The sequence below is a fragment of the Vidua chalybeata genome, chromosome 5 (assembly GCF_026979565.1).
Source record: "Vidua chalybeata isolate OUT-0048 chromosome 5, bVidCha1 merged haplotype, whole genome shotgun sequence".
NCBI lineage: Eukaryota > Metazoa > Chordata > Aves > Passeriformes > Viduidae > Vidua > Vidua chalybeata.
The window spans coordinates 389,506-398,468 of record NC_071534.1 but is presented as its reverse complement, the minus strand read 5'-3'; positions in this window follow the sequence as shown (position 1 = coordinate 398,468).

Genomic DNA, 8,963 nt, shown 5'->3' with positions numbered 1-8,963 from the left:
TTCAAAAGCACAGTCCTACACAAAGCTTGCCTAAATTTGTAGCAAGGAAAAGGCTGCAGAAGAACTGTATCGTGTGACTCCCAAATGAAACCAGCTGCCTATGATTTCCATGTCTGGAACTTTAGACCAAATTACGTGAGCTGGAAAGCCAATCTTTGGCCACCCTTTGACAAAGGGAGTGTTTATAATTATTTTTATTTACATTTTGCGCTGTAAGCATGGAAATTTGATTGCAAATGTGATCTTCTTGTCATCTCCTCTTGCTCAGCCAATTTTGCTGCTAAGCTAATTACAACGATGTGGAAAATTTGCCTTAATGGGTGGTTACATTGTAGCTGTCAAGTCTACTAATAAGAGACCAAGATTCAGTGGCACCAGCTCCCATGGGTCATCGGCAGCAACTGCAAAGCTCTCCTGCAGCCTTTGCCCTGCCTCCTGGCAGGCTGTGAACACTTCTGCCACACTCCATGCTACTGCACACCATCCCTGTCTGGTGACCACAATGACTGATCTAAAATTAAACGGGGGTTATTAGGTATAATAATTAGACCAGGGAAGGTTACTGGCACCATGGGCTCTCCGAGAGTAGCCGGGGGTCACTATTGTTACACACTTATCTGCAAATATTGTGTGTCTTCCAAAAAGCAGTTCTCACTCTCAAACAGACAGCTCATGCAGGAACTGTCCCACCAAACATTATGGCTAGAAGTCTATAAGGTGTAAATTAACAACTTAATTATCTCTTTGTTATTAAAAAGCACCTTGTTTTCTCTCGAGCCTGCATGTTAATTAGCTCTCTTTCAGCTGCTAGAGAGGAGTGTCTTATTTCACCTCAAGCGTTTCAAAACTTTTTTCTCCAAGCTTCTTTATACTTGTGGGGAGGCAGAGATGAGAAGAAATGGATATTTTCCTCATTTTTTCCCACCTTACATCCTACACGCTGTTCGTACTCATTTGTGAAATGCGAAATCTTTCCCTGCCATTATCAGCAACCTCTTTCTGGCTCTGATTATGATCTGAGCTGTCATTTCTAATGTTGTAAAAATTGGTTTTGGATATCTGTAGGATAAGAAAGTCCATTCAATTATCAGCAAAGGACCTCTTCTTTAAGGTGTCCCACTGAAAAATGCAATTGCATTTTTTCTCCTAACACTGCAGGAAGACACGGCTGTGACATCGCACGACGATGTGCTTGTCTTTGTTGAAGGGCATCAGCAACTCTCTCAAGAGCTTCCCAGGCCTCAGTGTGAGGGTTCTGGGGTCCTTCTGCCTGAGGTCTTGCAAGGGCTACACCTGAAAGTAAAACGACACTGCTAAGTCTATTTCCCAAAGTCAGGCCCTGGCAGTGTGAAGGGGAAGACACGAAAACAGCTACAACAGAGCCCTGCCTAGTGGCTTTAACCAAAATTAAAATTTCAGTACATAGGAGCTCTGCATCTCTTAAGGCCTGGAGTACCAAAACCAAGCTGTGATTCACATCTCTTACCCTCGCTGCAAATGATCTGTGTCTACAGCTCCCCTCATCTGCATGGACTTCTATTTTTTGTTCTTTTCCACTTCTCACCCTTTCAAAAGCCAGAGTTCAGAGACCCACACGGTCAATGCTCAGAATGGCTTCTGCAACCCACTGAGAGACAGGTAACATGGATGAGGCAGCAGATTTTTAGCAGACAGAAATAAGAGATGACATGAGATATCTTCTTCCTTCTTTGGAATACTGTGCAGTAAGGTATCTGCCTCTGATATTATGGGAAATGTGAACATCCAAAAATAGAAGGTGGTGGAAGCAGGATCATGCCTCAGTGCCAGGTCTGAATTGCTATGGTCTATTCACAGCCAGCACCTTGAGGCTCAGAGTAAATCCTGCAATATATTTCCTTCTAAAAGGAATTTATGGTCAGGAAGAAAGCTGGCTAGTGGTATGAGCTCATTGTAAAACAAACACATGCACAAATCCTGGTATTCTTCGAAGGGTAATAGATTCAAATCTACTTCCATCCAATTATTTCTTCATTTTCAGAGGGCACAGCAGAATGAAAGTATTCAGAGGAATGAAAGTATTGAAGCTTTATCTTAACCCTGCCAGATCTGCATAAGAGAATGTGGTTTATAGCTTAAGGCAAAAACAAAGTTATTTGTAGAACCTTTGGCTTCCTGGCTGCATATCCCACGGGCTGTGAGCATCCCACATCCTCATCTGGCTCTAAGTCTCCAGTTAGCAGATCTCCAGCAGAACAGACCAGAGAAAGTGAAAAACTCTCAGTTACCCAGCAAGCTAGGCATGCAACAAGCTCACCATCCCCTCTGACAACATCAAAGTGCAGAAGATGTCCTTGGCATTCCCAGAATAATTATCTTTTAATTTCCTGAAAAATAAATCCAGAAAAAAAAAACATCTAAGTTGAGAACAACAGCAACAAACCCCACATGTGAAAATCCTAGATCCTAAGCCCACAGTTTCTGTCTTTCAGAGATAACTCAGAAGAAAGTTCCCAAATCTTCATGGTTCTACATATTTCATTTTCTTGCACAGCTTTGCCAAAGTTTTAGGGTTTGAATGCCAGCACATGACTCTCTGGAATATGCTACGTTATGAAAGTCACCCTTGTAGTTCTAAATTAATATATGCACATATTTCTTATACATATATTTACCTAAGTATCAAGCTGATAAATAAGCTGATATACATGTAAAAAAGCCCTGGAGAGTGAAAATTATAGCATGCTTCTGTCAGGGTCAGTAATCATTTGGTTTGCCTATTGATTTTCCACTCCTTGCTCTTTCTTATACACTCACTGCTTCTAGAAGCTTGCTTGTGTTATTATTAGTGCTGATGGCTGTTATACTAGCACTTGCAGACTAAATCCTCCTAAGTCCTGTGTGTAACAGACAGAAATGCTCTGTGATTGGTTTTAGAGGTGTCTCTGAGCTCCTGACGTAACCACAATCCCACCGAGCCACGTGGGCTCAGCCAAGCCCCAGACAAGCCTTCCCACTGACTCCGTGGCCCATGCAAGGCACAGGAGCAAAATCTTGGCAGGATTCTGGCAGTTCACAGCACCTAGAATACACATGCTACTGCAGGGTTCACAGATTATTGTTACGGCACCTTCCCACGTGCTTCTACTGTGATTTCTTCTGACTACATTTTCAATCATTTAAGCTTGCTTACACTTAAAATTAATTTTCTTCATATATATATATATATATTTTAGTTTTGGAAAAAAAAAATCATAGAATTTCCTTTAGTATAACAATCGACACTAAAGAAGTAGCTGAAGCAAAGGTATTTTTTATGGAAACCTTGCAATGAAAATACAATTTGCAAGCACCTCTCCACTACCATCCCTCTTTCCCACCAACTTTTCCCCTGGGATTGCTTTCTACTGTGGAGCCACCTTCACCTTATCCCATTGGATATCTCAGGTCAGACCCAAAACAGGCAGGCAGGCTTGTGCAAAGATGAAATAGAGAGGACAGAGGCAGGCACAGAACAGGTAATTGGTGGTGCAACCCAAAAGGCAGCGCTTCAGAAATAAAATGTAGCCTGAAAATATTTCTGGTCCTTCTGCTTTCCCACTAAACTTTCAGAGCATAGCTAAACCCTCTAAAGTGGCAGTGCTGGACTTGCTCCCACTTTGGGCTGTCCAGCCTGAAGCTCCAGCTTGCACAGCCAGGGTTTGCAGCCAAGAATTACCAGCACAGCAGATGCAACCCAGCCTGGTCTGGGTGGACACGGCCATTACAGTGTTCCCAGCTTTGTTACAATATTTCATAGGGGGAAAAAAGGGTTCCCAACAGATCTGAAGATTTCACTCGTATGTCTAACCCTAGGCACCACTCTTGAATTATGTTGAAAACAGCTTGCTCCTCAGAGCCTGCAATTATGTGTTTTCAGTCTTGCATTTTTATCATTCCCTTTTTATCCTTTCAGTAAAGTTTAACAGTAAAATAAAATTTTCCTTCACAGCTTCAGTTAGTGTCTCTTTAGCCAATCTCAATATACAAACTTACTATAACCAATGCAACATGAATGGAAACTTTTATTCTTTCAGTGTGTCCATTTGAACAGCAGAGATTTTAACCCCAGTACGACTCTTTATAAAGGTTTGGGAGTTTTTCTGTTTTGGAACAAATGCACAAGTTTGCTCCATTGTTTTCAGTCACTATGACCAGGCTCAACATTACTGGTCTGTCAGGCTGCAGGAACTGATCCAGTTACTAAAATAAATTTACTCTGCTAATAGACCTAATTTCTAAGCCTTAACTCACCTTTGACACAGCAGATTAAGTGCTAGCAAGTGCCAAGCCATTGGTGTTGTGCTTTGCTGCTCCTCACAGCAGAAGCACTTATTTTAACTTGTACAACAATCAGAGTGATGATTACAGCTTCTATTATATGGAATTACAGGCTGATGATCCAGACTGACTCTCTCCACCTTTGTCTACATGAAAGGAAATTTCAACTTGGACTGAGTCACACTGCAAGCACTCAGAGGCAGCATTTGACCAAAATAATTTTAGCCTGCACCCTCTGACCTTGCCCCAGGTATTCCAGCTGCAGTAACATTTCAGAAGGGACAAAATATCACTTTGCTAGTTTCATCTATTAGTGAGATGAGAGCAATTTGCTGCAAATCATTTAACATTCTCAAGCTATAGAGAGGCTGAGCATGTGCAAGGCTTTGAGCATTTTATTGCCCTGCATCTGACTCCACCTTGGTTGTGACTAAAAAGACTTGTTTAACTTGAAAATTAAGATATTTATGAATTATATGCTACCTCATTAAAATTATAAATAAGATGGACAAAGCCTCTTTTACAGCTCTTGTCTTTCAGTGAAATAAGCTGGAAAAAGGATGAGGCTCTGGTTGAAACTTCAAGACACCTGAAGGCCTCCACTGACTTAATAAGGCCAAGTATTTTCTCATTTCCAATTTCTTCCTTTATTATTTTTTCCTACTTCCCTTTGAGCGCACAAAACTAATAAGTATTTTTTATCACACAGAAATAAAGTAGCACTGCTGAAATCTGCAAGAGCAAGTGGGCATGGAAATAATGGATTTTTTTTTTTTTTTAATAAAAGCTTTAATAAAGATGCATGTATGAGCCTTGCAGCTCTTCAGTAAGAGCCTGAGCCTGCATGAGGCTACAGACCTCAACTTCCCCTGAAGTTGCCAAACTATTTCACAGGAAACAATCTTGTGCTGGTCCCAAGGCAATTAACAATACTGTCTAATATATCTTCTCTATCTTGAACCACTGTGATTAGGTTCTTAATTATACCAGTTGGAGACTATTAGGAGCACAGGAGAGTGGATCTGCAGATCCCAGCTATTTTTTCTCCTGGTGCAAGAGGTGAGGGACATACTCCCAGTCTTTCACAGTGAGTGCAGGGGGAAGAGAAAGCTCCCAGGGTCCCCACCCACTCTGCCAGGCTCAGCCAGAGCCCCTGTGCTGCAGCAAAAATCCTTCAGTGGCAGGCGCTGGTGCAGGACAGGAGCAGGCTCTGGCAGCCAAGGCCTCCTGAACAACACGTCCTGCTGCTGCCACAGGTGTCAGGAGCCAGAAGCCAGGGACTCATGAAACCATTCAGGCTGGAAAAGACCTCTGAGGTCATGGAGTCTGACTTACCCCAGCACTAAACCAAGTCCCCAAGTGCCACATGTCCACCCCTTTTAAATCCCTCCAGGGCTGGGGACTGCACCCCTTCCCTGGGCAGCCTGTTCCAGTGTTTGACAACAGTTTCTGTGAGGAAATTGTTCCTAATATCCAACCTAAACCTCCACTGTTGCTACTCCAGGCCGTTTCCTCTTGTCCTGTTTCTTTTTACTTGGGAAAAGAAACCAACTCTTAGCTGCAGTAAGCAGTGAGTATGTTCCAGGAGGAGTATCTCAAAAATAATTTTGGAGCCAGTCATTCATATTATTCCAAACTAAATGAATCAATACTGGTAGCAAGAGATTTCTGTTTCAAAAGGGAAGATTTGATAAATTGGAAGTACCAATTAATAAAATGAACTAGGCTAGTCAACCAGACAGAGAAACCTGGGGACCTGAATGCCTGCCAGCAATTTCTGCAAGTTCATCAAAGGCACATGAACTCACAAATTCAGAGCAAGTTCAGAGAAGGCTTTATAACACACGGAGCCCGTGAGAGCAAGAAAGCTCCTTCCCTCCTCCTCTTCCCAAGCCACCCCTCATGCCCCAGCCTCTCACACCTCACTGTGTCCTGCCACCAGCCCAAGCAGCTCGGGCACAGGTATCCTCAGCACCAGGAGCAATTCTGGCTTCAGCCCAGAGGAAAAGCTGGAATAAAATTTTGTTTATCTTCTTTATGGCTTCCACACGCTCTGCTCAAAATGGAACTCCAGAAAATTCAACTCACATTAGGGTTTTTTTAGAAATATCTTATTTGTGTTTGTATTCAAAATTGTGCTCAGAGTTGATTTACACTGTAATAAAAAAGTAATATTCCTCTGGCAAGTATTACAGCTACTTAGATATTCCAGTGAGAGCACTGCTTTAATGAAAGCAGAAACAGTAAGAAAAACAGACAAACAAACAATTTTCTCTGCCTGTTGAACTGTGACAACTGTTTTACCTCCTATCAACCTTCATTAACAAGGGAAACAGCTTTATCCAGCAAGTATTTACAATAAAAACTGTAGGCAATTCCAAGTTTGTGGAGATCAGCACTTTGAATTTAATTTCAGAGGCTTTTTAGTACAAAAAGTTTTTAAAAACTAGAAGCTGTGTGTTACAAGACACATCCAATTAAGGAATAAGCAGGTCAGTTATTTACCAGAAGAACTGATTCTCTTTTAAAGCTAAGTCACACTTAACACCAGTATACAACACACAGACTTACAGATGTGGGAGGCCAGGCTGGAGCTATGGAATAGAAACAGCAGCTGAAGTGATGTCTCCTTTCATGAATCATTCTGACAAGACAGAGAGTTCTACTGTCTTTTACTGTTCTACTGTCTTTCTACTGTCATTTTTTTTCAGGTTGCAGGAACACTCAGACAAGCAGGGCATATGAAACTGAGACAATGATGGAATTTTAGTAGCAACCAGCCCAGACAAGTGCTGCTGTGTCACAAAGAGCCTCACTTGGCTTCAGGTACAAACAGAAATCTGCAATTCAGTACCTGAACAGGAGTTAAAGATAAGCTATTGCTGTTACAGCCTGATAAAAACCCTGGAAAAGTTATAGAAAATTTAATTTCTGAGGCTCAGGCATACAACATGTCACAACACATCTCCCCCACTTTCTCCCATGTGTCTCAGTTTTACCATTGCTACCAGATAACCAAAATAGCCAAAGCTGCAGAGTTCTTCAAACTTGGATTTAATCCTCTCTTTTGACACCTAACATAGAAACTGAGCAAAATGTGTGCACTTCAGAACACTGGGCAACAGGATAGAAGGCACAAAACCCAAAAAGAATCTCGTGATTCTCCAGGTCCTTAGTGTCACTTTAAAATCCAAGAGGTAAAAGGTGCCAGCAAGAAAATGACAGCCACTAAAACACAAAAGCTGGGAACAAAACCTCTCATCCATTATATAAATGGCATAATAAGCAGCCACAGTAATTATATAGACCCTGAAATGTATAGAAAATTTATTTGTAGGTATGACACTATAACTTACTTATCTCCTTAAAATCCAGATTGCATGCAAAGAAATCAGGTATTTACATAATCTAAATCTTTACATGATCATAATCTTATTGCTACAGATTGTACATAACACAACTCAAGTATACTTAATTACAGGCCTTAGGAATAAGGGGAGGGAAATAATTAAACAGCAAAGAAGGTGCCTTTCTTTTACCTACCCTGAACTATGTAACAATTGTCTAGTGTCAAATTTTATGAGCACAAAAAGGTTGCCTACCTTCTGATTTTGGGATTTCCACAGCAAAAGCTCACCACCTTGGACATCCACAATACCCAGTGCCTGCATGGGAGGGTGTTCTCGTTGGATTTTTTGTGGGGGATATTTTTTTTTTTTAACACAGTGGGTCAGCACAGAGTACAGGAAAGTTACAGCTATTTTAGATGGAAAAAAAATCAAGAAGAAAAAAATACCCAAAGAAGCCACTGAGTTACCAGTATCCTGATGGTATCAGCTGAACTCACTGTCTCTGATGAAGCCAAGGCCCCATATGCTTCAACAGGCAGCGTAAGAAAGGCCAGGTGAGGCTGGCTGGGGCCATTAAGGCTAATTTCCAGCCACAGGGCCCTGGCCCAAATATCTCCAATGTCCCTTTCTCCACACATCTAGCTTATCTTAAGATAATTGCAAAGGAACAAGCAGTGTATTGCCTTGTCTTCCTGAAATGCAGACTCTGCCCTGTATTCAGCAGTGAAATCCAGGTGGTGTCCTGAGCCAGGAGTTCACTTTAGTGTAACAGTTAGAAAGGAACACATCTTCACCTGTGCTGCATGAAAAAACACCCATGACACCAGTCACTTTTACAGCCCTGGTGACTCACAGCAAAGGGACTGCAAATCATGCACAAACTGAGGAAATCTGGCTGTTCAGAGCCACAGCAACCAAATGAAAGGAAAGCTGTGCCACTGGAGACCCAGGCAAGTGATTTATGTTTAGAAACATTCAGCTTTTCAAATAAATTTGAGCTAAAAAGCAGCTAATTTTTCAGGTGTTCCTTCTCTCTGCACTCTGTCAGGAGTGCAGAGAGGAGAACTTGAATGTGCCAAAAAAGAGGAGAGGTCACTGACTGCTTTGAGCAGAAGGACAAGGCTTTGACTCCTCCAGACTCAAGTTCTCCAAGCACGGACCTCTCACAGTCAGGCTCATGGCATGATCATCTCCCTACTGTTATGTTTTTTTGTAATTTATATGTGGTAGAGTACCTGCCCTTAAGAGTTTAAAATGGGGAAGTAGATAGTAACACAGGGAAAAAAGAAGGGAACAAAACCCAGCAAATAAACA